This window comes from Lepus europaeus, chromosome 12, assembly GCF_033115175.1.
Source record: "Lepus europaeus isolate LE1 chromosome 12, mLepTim1.pri, whole genome shotgun sequence".
Classification (NCBI taxonomy): domain Eukaryota; kingdom Metazoa; phylum Chordata; class Mammalia; order Lagomorpha; family Leporidae; genus Lepus; species Lepus europaeus.
The window spans coordinates 91,282,331-91,298,174 of record NC_084838.1 but is presented as its reverse complement, the minus strand read 5'-3'; positions in this window follow the sequence as shown (position 1 = coordinate 91,298,174).

Sequence of the window (15,844 nt, the reverse complement as noted above, 5' to 3'; positions counted from 1 at the left end):
CAGACACAGACACGTGCACAGTGTTCCCTTTGACATTCTGTGCTCTGTGCCACATCAGGACTGTCAGGGAAAAGTGACATCACTAGAGGCCAATCCACTGGCCTGCAATCTTGAGCTGTGACATTCCAGACTGTGAATCTAATAGACCTCTTTCCTTGATGAAGTTAGCCTGCTTGAGGTGTTTAGTTATACCGATGGAAAGCTGAACAGGAAGATTTATCCATGATCGCCTTTGGAGTTAATTTTTGTTTACCGTGTTACATTTAGACCAAGGTTCAAGTTTTTGCTGATGGTTATACAAATGGTTTTCTTAAAGCAGACAACGTGTGATAAGTGGTATTAAAGTGATCCTTGGAATGCTTTTGTACTTTAGTCTGAATTCTGTTCTTATTTTCATTGTGAGTCTATCAGTTTGAGTTCTGTGTCTTTCCCTCATAGACATTAATAGTTACTGTAGCTACGTAGTAAGTATTGAAATGAGGTGGATTCCTTCCTCCAAATTCATCCTTCTATTTAAAAATCACTGCTATTCTAAATCCTTTGCATTACCACAAATTAGAATTAAAAATATCTAGCTAGATGCTTAAAGCAATTGCATTAAACCTGTTTATCAGTTTGAGTGCAATTGGCATCTTTACTTTGTTGAGTCTTCAAATCCATGACCATGGTCAATCTGCTCATTTAGTTAAATCTTTGTTTAATTCATCTTAGCGCTGCAGTATCAGTATATAAATATTATGATCATTATGTGAGGTTTAGATCAGAGTATTTCCCTTGTGAACCATTGTAAATGGTACTAGAATTTTAATTTTTAGGTCCATGTGTTCAGCACTAGCATACAGGTATGCAATTGATTTTGTGTTTCTATTTTCATCTTTTATTCTGAAATCCTGGTAAACATACTCCCTACTTGTAGGAAGTGATTTTTTAAATATAAAAATACCTTGGCACTTTCCACATGGGCAGTCCTGATATCTGCAAATAACAATTTTATTTCTTCCTTCCCAAATCATGTGCCTTTTACTTCCTCTTCTACTGTGATTGAATTGGCTGGAAATGCCACGCTGTGTAGAATTAGAGCATGGGAACACGTACTCTTGCTTTTTCCTCTTCTGGGGGACACGCTCTTTCTGTTCACAGTTAAGTGTGTCAGCTTCGGGTTTGTTTTCCACATGATCTTCATCAAGGTGAGGACGTCACACTCTGTTCTCACTTTTCTATGGGTGTTTTCCCAAATGGATGTTGATTTTTCTCAAATAATTCTTCTGCATAAAATTATTGGATCATGTGCTTGTCTTCCTTAGCTTATAGATGTGGTAGATTACTTGATTTTGAGATAGTTAAACAAGTCTTATATCAAGAGAATAATTTCACTTGCCCATGGTGTAGAATTCTTTTTATTTTATTTTATTTATTTATTTATTTATTTTTTGACAGGCAGAGTGGACAGTGAGAAAGAGAGACAGAGAGAACGGTCTTCCTTTGCCATTGGTTCACCCTCTAATGGCTTCCGCGGCCGGAGCACCGCGCTGATCTGAAGCCAGGAGCCAGGTGCTTCTCCTGGTCTCCCATGGGGTGCAGGGCCCAAGCACTTGGGCCATCCTCCACTGCCTTCCCGGGCCATAGCAGAGAGCTGGCCTAGAGCTGGCCTGGAAGAGGGGCAACCGGGACAGAATCCAGTGCCCCAACCGGGACTAGAACCCGGTGTGCCAGCGCCGCAAGGCGGAGGATTAGCCTATTGAGCCACGGCGCCGACTCTAGAATTCTTTTTATATGCACTGCTGAATTCAGCTTAGTCCTACTAAGGATGTGAAGGGTTTTTGCATCCATATTTATAAGGCATAATAATTTGTAGTTTTGCTTCTTGTACTACCTTTTTCTGGCTTGGGAAACAGTTTGAGACTAACTTCATACAATGATTTAGGAAGCATTCTCTTTGCTCTGAAAAACAGTGTGTAGGGGCCTGCATTGTGATGTAGCAAGTAAAACCACCGCCTGCAAGACCAGCATCCCTGCTCCACTTCTGATCCAGCTCCCTGCTAATGGCCCAGGAAAAGCAGGGGAGGATGGCCCAAGTACTTGGGTCCCTGCCACCCACGTGGGAGATCCAGATGGAGCTCCTGGCTTCTGGCTTCAGCCTAGTGCAGCAGTGGCCATTGCAGCCATCTGGGGAGTGAACCAGTGGATGGAAGATCTGTCTCTCCCTCTCTGTCTGTAACTCTGCCTCTCAAATAAATAAATAAGTCTTCCATCTGCTGGTTCATTCCCCAAATGGCCACAATGGCCAGTGCTGGGCCTATCTGAAGCTAGGAACCAGGAGCTTTATCTGCGGTGGCTTTACCTGCTTCCCCACAGCACCAGCCCCAAATAAATAAATATTTAAAAAATACAAAGCGGGAACGACACTGTGGAGTAGCAGTTAAAGCCACTGCCTGAAGTGCCAGCATTCCATATTGGCGTCAGTTCAAGACCCAGCTGCTCCACTTCTGATTTAGCTCTATGGTGTGGCCTGGGAAAGCAGTAGAAGATGGCCCAAGTCCTTGGGCCCCTGCACCCACATGGGAGACCCGGAAGAAGCTTTTGGCTCTTGGCTTATGATTGGCCCAGCTCTGGTCATTGCGACCATATGGGATGCCAGCATTGCAGACTCAGCATTTTTGACTCAATGTCATCTCACAAACCTCAAAGTACCTGCTGAGGTTTGAATAAGATATGTGCCTGAACTTATGAGATAATTAATCTCCAAAGTCATCAGTTTATGGTTCCAAGAAGTACCATAATCCAATTATGTTATAGGAGGTGGCTTGTGGGAGGTCCTTAGGTCAATAGGCACCTGTTGCAGTGTGGTTCTGAGAGAGAGCTGGTTATAAGAGAGAGGGGCATAGTCATGCTCTCTTTTTCCTGACTCCACACATGATCTTTCCTCCTCATGTGCTCTGCCCCTGCTTTCCTCCCATCTCACATAGGTGTAACCAGGCCTGCTGGGTCCTGGACTGTGAGCCACCAAGTCTATGAGCTGTACCACACCTTCTTCCTGTAAGTAGCTTCTCAGGTACTGCATTATGCAATGAAAAACTGAAGGCTGCACAGCCAATCACTTTGTTCATTGCTCAGTGCAGGAGTTAACAGTCATCCTGGTGTATTCATTAGGTCCCTGCTCGCTCCTGCCAGTCCCTTTGCTTCTATCTGATTAGTTCCCATTTGTCTTTATGTCCCTGCTCATGCTTCATTTCCTCAGGGAGCCTTCTCTGACCTATTTCTGGGTCACTGTCTATGTCCTGTGCTCCCACTAGAATGTGCCCTCCCCACCCTCCTCATGTCTTAGAGTGCCTTGTTACCCACTAGAGCTAGAAGGAGTTAGAAAGAGATCTTAACAATGTGCCAGAATCAAATCAAGCCTCAGCCTGGACAGGGAGCGTTGGTTCATGACCATCATTGCCCATCATGACCCAGAGCCGAGATGGGTCAAGGGCAGGGCTGCTGCTTGTGCACCACTCTCAGACAAGACTGGGCTCCGTACTTAATGCACCAGGTCTTTGGCTGAAGGGTCAGATCGGGCTGTGGTGCGAGATGATGTGACAGGTGGATGTGAGTGGTTCTCAGAAAGAGACAGACGTTTCCATGAAAAACTGGGTTCCTCGGATGCTCATGGGATTTTGCATCGTCATAGGAGATGAAAGAGATTTCCAGGCACCATGAAACATGCAGAGCATTGCAGAGATCCCCTGTCATCTGTAAGTCTGCAATGCGGGGCCACCTCCTCGAGGGAGCCCTCCTTGACTCTTCCCATCCATAGTCACAGCAGGGACAGTGAGAGGCAGGCGTGGGTGTGCCACCAAGTGCTCATGCCATTCTCACAGGCACGTAGGGTCACAAGTGGTTGGTTCTTTTATGGGCTGGAGCTCTGGGGCTGAACTCACTATTCTCGATCGCCACCTGGTGGCATCGTGTCAGCTCAATGTGAGCTATAGAGGACTCACTCCTGGGAATCCTCACCAAATCCTGTATCCAGAAAAGAAGACCTGTGGTGACATCATGCATGTCCCCTGCCTTCCCTAGGGTTGCTACGGGCACAAGGATAGCCCTTTGCACTTGGCCCTTCCCACCCACCCCAACTCCCTTCCAGGCATCTTGCCCTAGTTCCCCTGGATGAAGAAGCTGAACTCTGAGGGTCTTTATCCCACCTGATTACTCTGCTTGGAATGTTCTCCCCAGCATTTCTGACTGCCTCCTCCTCACCCTCAAACTACCTGTCACCTCCCCAGGGTCATCCAGTCACCTGCCAGCCATCACCTACTGTGACTTTGCAGAGCACATAGTCCTGTCATCTGATTCTTGGGCCCTTTGGTCTGACACATCCCTCCCTGCAGTGGCAGCTCTGGAGGCCTCGGGCCTCTTCTGGCTGTGTCTCCACCACGGCCTCCATGACAGCGCCAGAAACCTCACAGCAGCTGGAGGAGATGCATTCACTCTCTGGGTGGGAATAACAGGACCACACCCATGCTCTCGTCCTCACAGAGCATGTGAGCCGGGGGCCTCTGAGGTCGTGGTGGGCCCTTGTCTGGGCTGAGCTGGTCCTAGAGGCTGCCTCCTCCTTCTGCTCTGCTTGGGCCTCTGGTGCTGGCTGCCTGTTGCCCCAGCGGGACAGGGGGACGGCAGGAGAGAGGGTGGGGCGGCTTTCCCAGGCCTGGAGACAGGCCCTCCCTGGGTCAGAGGACACCTCCTCCTCTCTTCTCTCAGGCCTAGGGTTGGGGCAGCTGTCCCCATTGCTGGGTCTGGACCCTCATCATCCATGTGCAGGCTCGCAGCCCCGCCCACAGCCAGACTCTGCCCCTCATCACAGTTCTGGTGCCTGTCCCAGCTGGGGTGAGGGATCTAGAGGGCATCCTGTCCAGTCCCTGAGGCCTCTGTCCTGTGTGCAAAACATACAGGAACCTGTGGGGTACATAGAAATTAAGTATTGTGGTATTTGTCTTTATTTATTTTAAATCCTATTTCAATATTTGCAGCTATTTTTTTTTTTTTTTGACAGGCAGAGTGGACAGTGAGAGAGAGACAGAGAGGAAGGTCTTCCTTTTTGCCGTTGGTTCACCCTCCAATGGCCGCTGTGGCCGGCGCATTGCGCTGATCTGAAGCCAGGAGCCAGGTGCTTCTCCTGGTCTCCCATGCGGGTGCAGGGCCCAAGGACTTGGGCCATCCTCCACTGCCTTCCCGGGCCATAGCAGAGAGCTGGCCTGGAAGAGGGGCAACCGGGATAGAATCCGGCTCCCCAACCGGGACTAGAACCCAGTGTGCCAGCGCCACAAGGCGGAGGATTAGGCTGTTGAGCCATGGCGCTGGCCGCAGCTATTGTTTTTATGCTTTGCTCAGTTACTAACATAATAGAAATACTTCAGCCTGCGTGTGATTTTGTGTTTGCAATCAAGAAAAAAAAAACTATTTTACTACATTTAATTTAAAAAATGTTTAACAACTATTTCTATCCCAAACAAAATAATTTTTTAAAATTCCAAAATGAGCAATGACTACTTAATGTTACCTCTAAATGAATCTATGAATATTACTGCTAAACTGATAATAATAATGTGAGCTTTAGATGGTGTGATGTTATTGTTTGGTTTTCTCTTTTTGCATTGGTTTTAAAACCCATGAAAATTTATTCAGGTAAAGAACCTGTGCAGATTTCTTTTATCAGCTCATAGCACACAGGATGTTCTCTACTATTTTACTTGGAAGTCAAACATGGATGATGATTTAAGTTTACCTAAATGTAAAAGCAATACTTTATTGAATTCTAGAGGATCCATTGATGTGGAAATAGTGCATTCAACAAAATTATTTGTAGCCAACCTGTGTTTGAACAGTACTATCTCCCAGCTACAATACTGCCATACACTTCAACAAGAGCAATGGCGGCACTAAGTAGAGATGCACAGGTAAACAAGAACTGCTCATTCCCAATGGCAGCATCACAGGCGGAAGCCTGGCTGATGATGTTCCTCCGTGGCTGTAGCCTCTGAGCCTGTCTGCAAGACAGCAGAGCAAAACTGTTAGATGCCACTGGGCTTCAGACCCTTCCCAGGGGGACCTTTCTCCCTGGGGACCTGCCAGCCCAAGAGCCCCCAGACCCTGACGGACTTCTGTGGGCTGCAGGGAGCTCCCGAGGAGCCCAAGGGCCACGTGTGGAAGACTGGAACTGGGCCTCAGCCTCCGCCAGCCTCTGCCTGCCTGCTCACGCGCTGCCCGGGCTCCCAGAGCCCCTCTTGGCACACACAGCGGCCACAGCTTCCTCCCTGCTCCTCTCGTGGGCGAGGATCTCATGCTGACGGGAGCAGCGGGTGCCTGCAGCGCCTTTGTCATATCCTGGGCCATCAGCTCATAGATGCCATTGTCTGCAGGTGAGCTTCACCTTCTCTCCCACGAGGGCAGCTCCTGCTCCCAGCTGAGGCCCCAGCCCCGCACCCCTGCTGTCTTTGGGCAGCTCCTGCAGCTCCCTGCGCCGCCTGCTCCACTGTCAGCCGTTCCCCGTGTGCCCTGAGCCCTTCCAGCCTCTGGCTTTCTTCTGCAGCTGTCGGCCACTTCTCCCCTGCGCCCCTCGGGGCCTCCGTGGGCACAGTCCGTCACCATCCTCACTGCCACTCTCCAGATGGACGCATGGCTGGGTCGCTGGGCCCTGGCCCCTCTCTTCTTCCTCGTTGGCTCCATGTCCCTGTCCCTCTGTCCTCCCTGTGGTCACTCAGGGATGAGGAGATGCAGGACCCTGAGCATGGTGAGGCCCAGAGGTCTCAGCAGGCTCGCTCTCACTCACGGCTGTTTCCTGCTGCCTTCCAGGGCCCCGGCCTTTCTCTCCTCTCCGTCTCCTCCTGCAGTCCCTGTTCCCGTCTCATGGTTTCCTGGCCCGGCATCTGTGCACTGAGCTGAGGGTCAGTGTGGTCGTGCACACAGCCGCTGTCTTCCTCGGGTCCTCTTCTCCATCACTGCGAGGAGCAGCTGCCTCGAGTTTGGTGTCAGGCACTCGGGTAGGGTCAGGAGTCTCGCTGTTCCCTGCTCTTTTAAGAAAGTGGCCAAGGACCCCAAGGGGAGACCAACCTTGGTTTCTGTTCAGAGCCACCAGGAGAGGGTCTGCCATGATGGAGAACTGGCCTGCACCTCGGGCAGTGTCAGAGTGTCACTCTCCTGTGGCCTCAGCCCCATGTTGGCGTTGGCTGTTCCAGAACCTTCATCCCAGGCTGAACAGCCGTCACCTGGCTCCTTCCTTCTTCCTCCTGTGTGTCCTTTCTTCGCCACAAAAGCCACCACAGCAGTGCAAGCCTGGATCATGCATGGGATCCTGGGGACCCCCAGCACTTGTCTCAGGCTGCCTCACATCAACAACAGAGCAGCCCACAATGGGCCCAGGACCCATACAGGGACATTTTGGGGTTAATAACAGGGTGTCCAGGCTCCAAAGTTCTGCCAGTCTGCCTCACTGAGCAGTGTCCTGTGACCCTGAAAACAGGGCTCTGTTAGATAGAAATCTAAAAGCAGTCAAAGCACCAGATCCTTGGTTCAGCCAATGCTCCTTTCTCTCATTTTTTCATTCTGTTCCTCTTCTGTGTTAGGAAAACAAGTAGGGGCCAACGCTGTGGCACAGTGGGTTAAAGCCCGGCCTGCAGTGCTGGCATCCAATATGGGTGCTGGTTCTAGTCCCAGCTGTTCCACTTCTGGTCCAGCTCTCTGCTATGGGCTGGGATAGCAGTAGAAGATGGTCCAAGTCCTTGGGCCCCTGTAACTGCGTGGGAGACTTGGAAGAAGCTCCTGTCTCCTGTCTTTGGATTGGCTCAGTTCTGGCCATTGCAGCCATTTGGGGAGTGAAACAGTAGATGAAAGACCTCTCTCTGTCTCTAACTCTCTCTGTTACTCTGTCTTTCAAATAAATAAAGATAAATCTGAAAAAAAAAAAAGAAAGAAAACAAGTATATTTTTTGCAAAGAGAAAAAGCAGAAGAGTATAAACATTTGCCAAAAACAAGCATAGACTACTTCAAATGTATTTCTTCCCCCCGCCCCCAGAAACCCTTTATTTCAGGTATACGAACTTCGTGCTTTTCATAAACACAACTTTAGGAACAAAGTGATTCTTCCTACTGTCTCTGCTCTCCCACCCTTCGTCCTCCTCCCTCTCCTATTCTCATTCTTATATTTTTACTAAAATCTATTTTCAATTAGTTTTATACACAGAAGATGAACTCTATACTAAGAGTTCAACAAATAGTATGAAAAAAAAAAAACACTGTTTCTCAACAGTTTTTTGATTTCTCCTGTGATCCACTGATCATTCAGGAGCATGTTGTTCAGTCTCTCCCTGAGATTGCACTCTGTCCACATTTTTTTTAACTATCTTTCCCTAAACTAGAGCAGTAAGCTTCCTCCCTATTCTAGCATCTTGATCTCTCTCTCTTAAATGTATTTTTCGATCTTACTTCTTAATGTAATTATCTCCTGATCCATCCTTTTGCTGCATGTCATTTTACTACTTTTCTATATTTTTACCTAACCCATGTCTGTCTTTAATTAATTTTATTTCAAAGGCAGAGAGAAATAGAGATAGGTCTTCCATCTGCTGGTTCACTCCCTAAGTGCCCTCAAAGCTAGGGCCAGGCCAGGTCAAAGCCCAGAGCCCAGAACTCAATCCAGGTCTCCTACTTGAGCACCAGGGACCCAAGTACTTGAGCAATCATCTGCCGAAGGGTGCACATCAGCAGGAAGTTGGATCGGAAGTAGAATAGCTAGAATTCAAACCAAGCACTCTGATACAGGATGCAGGCATCCCAAATGGCAACTTAACCCCGTGCCAAACACCCCCACCATGTCTACATTTAAATAATACTATACTTTGTCATGATGCGCTGTAGCAAGGTATTCCCAAATTCTCTTTTCCTTTTTTTTTAAGATTTATTTATTTGAAAAGCAGAAGTACAGAGAGAGAGAGACAGAGACAGAGAGAGACAGAGACAGAGACAAAGAGATCTCCCATGTGCTGGTTCACTCCCCAAATGGCTGCAACAGCTGCAGCTAGGTCAGACTGAAGCCAGAAGCCAGAAGCCAGGAGCCCGGAGCTTCTTCCTGGTTTCCCATGCACCTGGGCCATTTTCCACTGCTTTCCCAGGCATATTAGTGGGGAGCTGGATTGGAAGTGGAGCAGCTGGGAATGGAACCAGTGCTCATATGAGATGCTGGTGCTGCAGGCAGTGGCTTAACCTGGTATGACACAGCGCCAGCCCCTCCTTTACTTTTTTAAAATTCATTTTAGGGGTTGGTGCCGTGGCATAGCAGGTAAAGCTGCCACCTGCAGCTTGGGCCCCTACACCCGTGTGGGAGACCTGGAAGAAGCTTCTGGCTCTTGGCTTCGGATCAGCTCAGCTCTGACCATTGTGGCCATCTGGGAAGTGAACCAGTGGATGGAAGATATCTCTTTCTCTTTCTCTCTCTGCCTCTCCTTCTCTGTGTGACTCTGACCTTCAAATAAATAAATAAATCTTTTAAAAAATAAACTGAAAAAATAGTTTATTTAAAAAATTCATTTTAATTTGAATAGCAGAGAGAGACTTAGACTGTGAGAGAAAGAGAGAGAGAGAGAGAGAGAGCACTTTCATCTGCTGGATCACTTCCCAATTGTCTACATTAGCCAGAATCCAGGGACTCCTTGCAGGTCTCCCACGTAAGTCCAGGAATGCGATCTCTTGATGCAATCTCTTGCCTCCCAGAGTCTGTATGAGCAGGAAGTTGGAATCCTGAGCCAGAGAAGGGCATCCAACTCAGGCACTCCAATGTGGGAACAAACGGGTATCTTAACACCTAGACAAAACGCCTGCCCGTGCTTTCCTTTCTTATAACATTACTCTCCTTCATTAAACACATCCCAAGTTACAATCACCAAAAACATTATTGATATGATTAATTTGAAAAGATTATTCTTTGATTAGTTAAGAAAAATTATTCTATTTAACGTTCATTTCTTCCTTGTCAGTGTTCTTTCATTATGTAGATTTGAGTTTACCTATATCTTTTCCTTCACTCTGAAGAATGTCTTTTAATACTTCTTTTTTCTAAAGATTTATTTATTTATTTGAAACGCAGAGTTACAGATGAGAGGCAGAGAGAAAGAGGGAGAGAGAGAGAGAGGTCTTCCATCTAAAGAGAGAGAGAGAGAGAGAGAGAGAGAGAGAGAGGTCTTCCATCTGCTGGTTCACTCCCCAACTGGCTGCAATGGCTGGAGCTGTGCTGACCTGAAACGAGGAGCCAGGAGATTTTTCTGGATCTCCCACGTGGGCGCAGGGGCCCAAGGCCTTGAGCCATCTTCTACTTCTTTCCCAGGCCATAGCAGAGAGAGCTGGACCAGAAGTAGAGCAGCTGGGACTCAAACCAGCACCCATGGGATGCCAGCCCTGCAGGCACCAGCTTTACCCACTATGCCACAGTGCTGGCCCCAATACTTCTTGCAGCTGTCAGCAAATTCCCTCAATACATGTTTGCCTGAGAAAGTCTTTATTTCTTCCTTACTTTTGAAGGATAATTCCACTAGATACAGAATTCTAGATGTATTATTATTATTATTATTATTATTATTATTATATCTGGATATTTCACTCTACTCTCTGGTTTCCTACTTGGTTTCTGAAGAGAATTCTGATGTCATTATTATTTTTTTTTAAAAAAAGGATTTATTTATTTTTATTTGAAAGTCAGAGTTACTCAGAGAGAGGAGAGGCAGAGAGAGAGGTCTTCCATCCACTGGTTCACTCCCCAAATGGCTGGAGCTGTACCGATCTGAAGCCAGGAGCTTCTTTCAGGTCTCCCGCATGGGTGCAGAGTCCCAAGGACTTGGACCATCTTCTGCTGCTTTCCCAGGCCATAGCAGAGAGCTGGATAGGAAGTGGAGCAGCCAGGACTCAAACCAACAACCATATGCTGGCACTGCAGGTGGCAACTTTACCCGCTACGCCACAGCTCCGGCCCCCTGATGTCATTCTTATCATTGTTCCTCTATAGGTAAGATTTTTTTTCCTCTGAATTTTAAAAAAAATATTTATTTAAATGACAGAGTTACAGAGCGATAGGGAGAGACAGAGACAGAGAAAGACCTTTGATCTGCTGGCTCACTCCCCAAATGGGAGCAATGGGTGGGGGCTGGGTCAGGCTGAGCCCAGGAGCCTGGAACTCCCAGGCTGTAGTCCCAGCTACTTTGCCTTCAATCCAGCTTCCTGTTAATGTGCCTGAGAAGGCAGCAGATGATGGCCCAGGTTTTGGGGCCCTCTAACACTCCTGTGAGAGACCCAGATGGAGTTCCTGGCTCCAGGCTTCAGCCTGTCTGTTGTAGCCCTTTGGGAAATGAACACGCAGCTGGGAGATTTCTATCTCTCTGTGTCACTCTGCCTTTCAAATAATTAATAAATAAATAATAAATCTTTTAAAAATATAAAATAATTCCAACATCTTTGCCATGCCTGGTCTGCATTGCTATTTTAAATTGTATTTCTTTCTGTTTCTTTGTTTTTGGTTTTTGTTGTAAGCTGGACGTGATGTTCTGCACCATGTGCTAAGTAGACCTTTAGGGCTGTGCTGATGAGGTGGGGAGGGGAAGGCGGAAGAAGCATGCTGTAGCCCTATGATTAGTTCGCTGTCTCTCCAAGAGCTGTGCGCCCTGACTGTGAATTTTCACACGTGCTTCTCAGCCACACATTGAGGTGGAACACAAAGGGCTGGAGTAGGACAGTTCCCTTCCTCAGGTCCATTAGGCTGGGATAAAGCCCCAGCACTTCAGCCCTGGTTGGATCGTTTCTCCTGACAGCAGGCCTTCTCAGGAGCACAATGCTGTGCTGTGTTTTAAAGGGGTGCCTCTCCATTCTCTCGGAGCTTTTTCTCTGATGCTGACTGTGAGAACCTGGTGCAACTCCAGGGCGAAGAATTCAGAAAAAATATATTTTTGCTTGCTATTGACTTCTATATTGACAGCACTTTAAAAAAAAAAAAGATTTATTTATTTATTTGAAAGGCAGAGTTACAGAGAGGCAGAGCCAGAAAGAGGGTAGAAGAAAGGTCTTCCATCTGCTGGCTCACTCCCCAAATTGCCGCAATGTCCAGAGCTGGGCCAAGACAAAGTCAGGAGCCAGGAGCTTCTTCCAGGTGTCCCACATGGGAGCAGGAGCCCAGGCACTTGGACCATCCTCTGCTACTTTCTCAGACACATTAGCGGGGAGCTGGAACGGAAGTGGAGCAGCCAGGACTCGACTGTCACCTGTATGGGATGCCAGCACGGCAGGCCGTGGCTTAACCCATTACGTCACAATGCCAGTCCCCAACAGCACTTTTTAAACAACTTACTTCATGTATTTGAAAGGTGATCAGAGAAAGAGGGACAGAGAAATGTCTCATATGCTAGTTCACTGCCCAAATGTCTACAGTCTTGCCCAGGCCAAGCTGATGCCAGCAGCCAGGAGCTCACGTGGGTGGCAAGTATACAGTTACTTGACCCATCCCATGCTGCCTGCCAGGGTGCACATTGGCAGAAAGCCAGAATGGGGTGAGGAGCCAGGGCTGAAAACGGGCACTGTAACAAGAGTTGTGGGCATCTCGAGTGGCGGCTGAATCATTGTGCCAGATACTTGCCCCTATAATCACTTAATACTGATTTTGTTGTATGCCACAGATTTTGATATGTTGTGATTTCATTTTCATTTGTTTCAAGAACTATTTTGATTTCCCTTTCACTTTTAAAGACTCATTGCTTGTCTGAGAACATGTGGTTCAGTTTCCATATATGTATATATTTTCCATTGCGCTTCTTATTCTACTTTTATTTTGTTGATATCTGGAAAGATATATGATACAATTTCAGTTTTTTCTAAACATGTTTAGAGTTATATAATGGCCTAACATATGGTCTATCCTGGAGAATGTTCTGCATGCTGATGAGACCATGGGCTTCTCAGCTGTTGGATGAACTGTTCTATAAATGTCTGTTAAGTGCATTTCGTTTCTATTACGGTTCGTTTCCAGCACGTCTGCAGATCTATTCACCGGATAATCTGTCCATGGACGAAACTGGAGTGCTGAAGCCCTGAACTGTTACAGTATTGAGTCTTTCTCTCTCTCCCTTTAAGTTTGATGTTTGCTTTATATATGTGTGTGGTCTGACTCCGTGTGCAAATTTTATATTCTTGGTGAACTGATTTTTTATCAATATATAATGGCACTCTTTGTCTCTCCTCCCATTTTTTATTTAGCATGTGTTTTATGTGTACAGCCACTACTGAACACCCCAGGGGGAGTCTTTGGCATCTGGGAAATGTTGTCCTCTCATCCCCGCTCCTGGAGACAGCTCTGGGTTCACAGGTCCAAGTGTCCCCGTGTGGCCTTCACTCCGCCCAGGAAATCCCTGCCAATGAAAACAGAGCTCTGTCAGCATCAGGGCCTTTGTCTCGCTGAATGCCCTTCTGCTCCTGAGGAGCTGATGCATGAAATATGCATTAGGAAGTCTGTGTAGCAACATGTAAGAGAAAACCGACGATAATGAAGACAACCCTTCTCCAGGGACGTGCCGTGGCTCAGCGCAGCGCCTCGTGAACAGCCTGACCACACCCATTGGCTCACTCTTGGGTTTGTTCCTTTGTGTCTGTGTATGTGTATGGTAGCTGGTGGATGATTTCTGCTGGGAAATATCTGGGGAGTGGTGGGCGCGATGGTGCCAGGATTGGAGGACAGAGGCCTTGAGGACCACCTTTTCCTGTGTGTTGATGAGCTCCATAAAATCTCCACACATATATGTGAGGCTCCTGATTTTGTCACTGTAGAAAGTGAACCAAATTCCACTGGCACAGGCTTCATGCAGGGCTGAGACTTCAGTACCACACGTGTGGTTCTCTCCTGCCTGCAAGCGGACAGACAGCTGCGTGCGGCTGCTCTCTGCTCTAGGGTGGTGTCAGGGCTAGGCTGGTAGGTGAGGCCAGGGCTGTCACAGCATTCGGAGACAGGCAGCTAGAGAGTCAGAGAGGCCTGTGTGGGCCATTCTAGTAGCTCATCCCCACCTCGGCCAGCCCTGGACTAGGACCCAGGGCCGCAGGAGAGAACCGGTAGCCCCACAGATGCGGTCATCACCCTCATGGAGGGAGGCTCACGTTCCCATAGAGAGACAGAGAGTAAGCTCTGAAGGCTACAAGGTCACTGAAAGCAAAACAAGCAAAAGTGATGGTGATGGTAGGAGGGAAGCTTTAACCCACAAAGAGTGGAAGGGCTGGGGGAACAGCAGATGCTAAGGCCCTGAGGCAGGAACAAGCCCAGTGGCAGATGGGAATGAAGCAGGAGGCACTGGTTGCATTCTAGGGTGTGGCTGAGGGAGGACCTGCTGATCATGGGTTTGAACAGACATCTGGATGGCAGGAGGATGATGGACTGTCTGGGAGACTCGAGGGATGACAGGAAAGGGCATTACAGGTCATGAGGACAGGAGCCAAGCCTTGCAGGATGTCCCAGAGAGAGAGCTGGGGAAGACTATGAGGGGCCCGCTGGAACACATGGCAAAGGAGGGGCGTCTGCCATGGAGGCTGAAGTTCATCCAGATGGTGGCAGAAGGAGTGGTGGGGAAAGGAGAGGAGGAGGAGGGGAAGGAGGGCGATAGCCTGAAATGGGCAGGAGAGGCGACAGACAGGAGGGTGGAGGGCTGTGGGGTCTGGGTATCTGTATCCGTAGAGCCCAGGGAGAATGGATCGAGGAAGGGAGGCTGTGGCTAGAGCCCTCCTATCCAGTGTGATGGGAAGGAAGGCCCTAAGCCAGGTCCTGAGGCCTTTGCTCTGGTGTCACTGGGCCTGTGTGCTCCCTCTAGTGAGGATCCCTGCTGAGCCCGAGCCCCTCTTTCAGCAACATGCTTGGTGAACTCAGAAAAAGCCTCAATTTCCCCATCTATAACATGGGTATGCCCTTGCCTCTCGGGGAAACCCACCGGGGACCAGCATGCTATCCTGGCCACACTGGAATTGAGTCATTGTACCAAGCTTGCACCTCCCAGGCCAGAAATATAAGTGCAAGGCCACAGGAGAGACAGCGGCCAGCAGAGCAGCTTTCTCCCTTACTCTCAGAGGGCCCTGCCCCACCCAGCCCCAAGGAGGAGCCAGAACCAGGATCCGCAAGGGTTTCTTTTTTATTTTTTTTTCTTTTTCTTATTTTCTTTTTCTTCCTCTCATTAAAGGTTCTTCCATAGGCTGACCCATGAAAACTTTGTTGAGACTTTTACTTCCTCTAGGCAGTTAAGTTCCACAGTCTTCTCAGCACTCTGTCTTGTCAACCCAGCAGCTGCCAATCTGAGGCCCCACTAAACCTCCAGTCAGGAGTAGGAGTAGTGACAGGCAGTGTACACCAAGGGCGGGGACCCAATCCAGGCAAGCCTATGACCGTGGGTACTGGGAATTCCTCCTTCCTGGGGACAATTGTAGTCCCTGATTCCCATCACAAATGGAGTGCAGCAGGTTGCCCTTACCGTCGGTGGAGAGGAGGCATCGCAGGCCTCTTACTGCTTACCCTTGGCCCTCTAAGAAGTTGGACCACTCAGAGGTCACTAGTTAGTAGGCCAAATTAACCCGAAAAATCGCTCCACTCAGAATGGCCATGCACAAATTCCCCAGTTTCTGAACTCTGGGTCAGGGGAGAATTGAGCCAGCTCCAAGGCTAGGGGGTACGGTGCCGGGTCTCTGCTCTCCAGCATCTCCAGGCCAGCCACTGGGTTCCCAAACAGGGAACCTTGCTGTGAGACCTGGGCAGGTGGGCCCTGTCTGGGCTGAGGAGTCTCTGTGCTACCACGTCAAAGCTGCTGG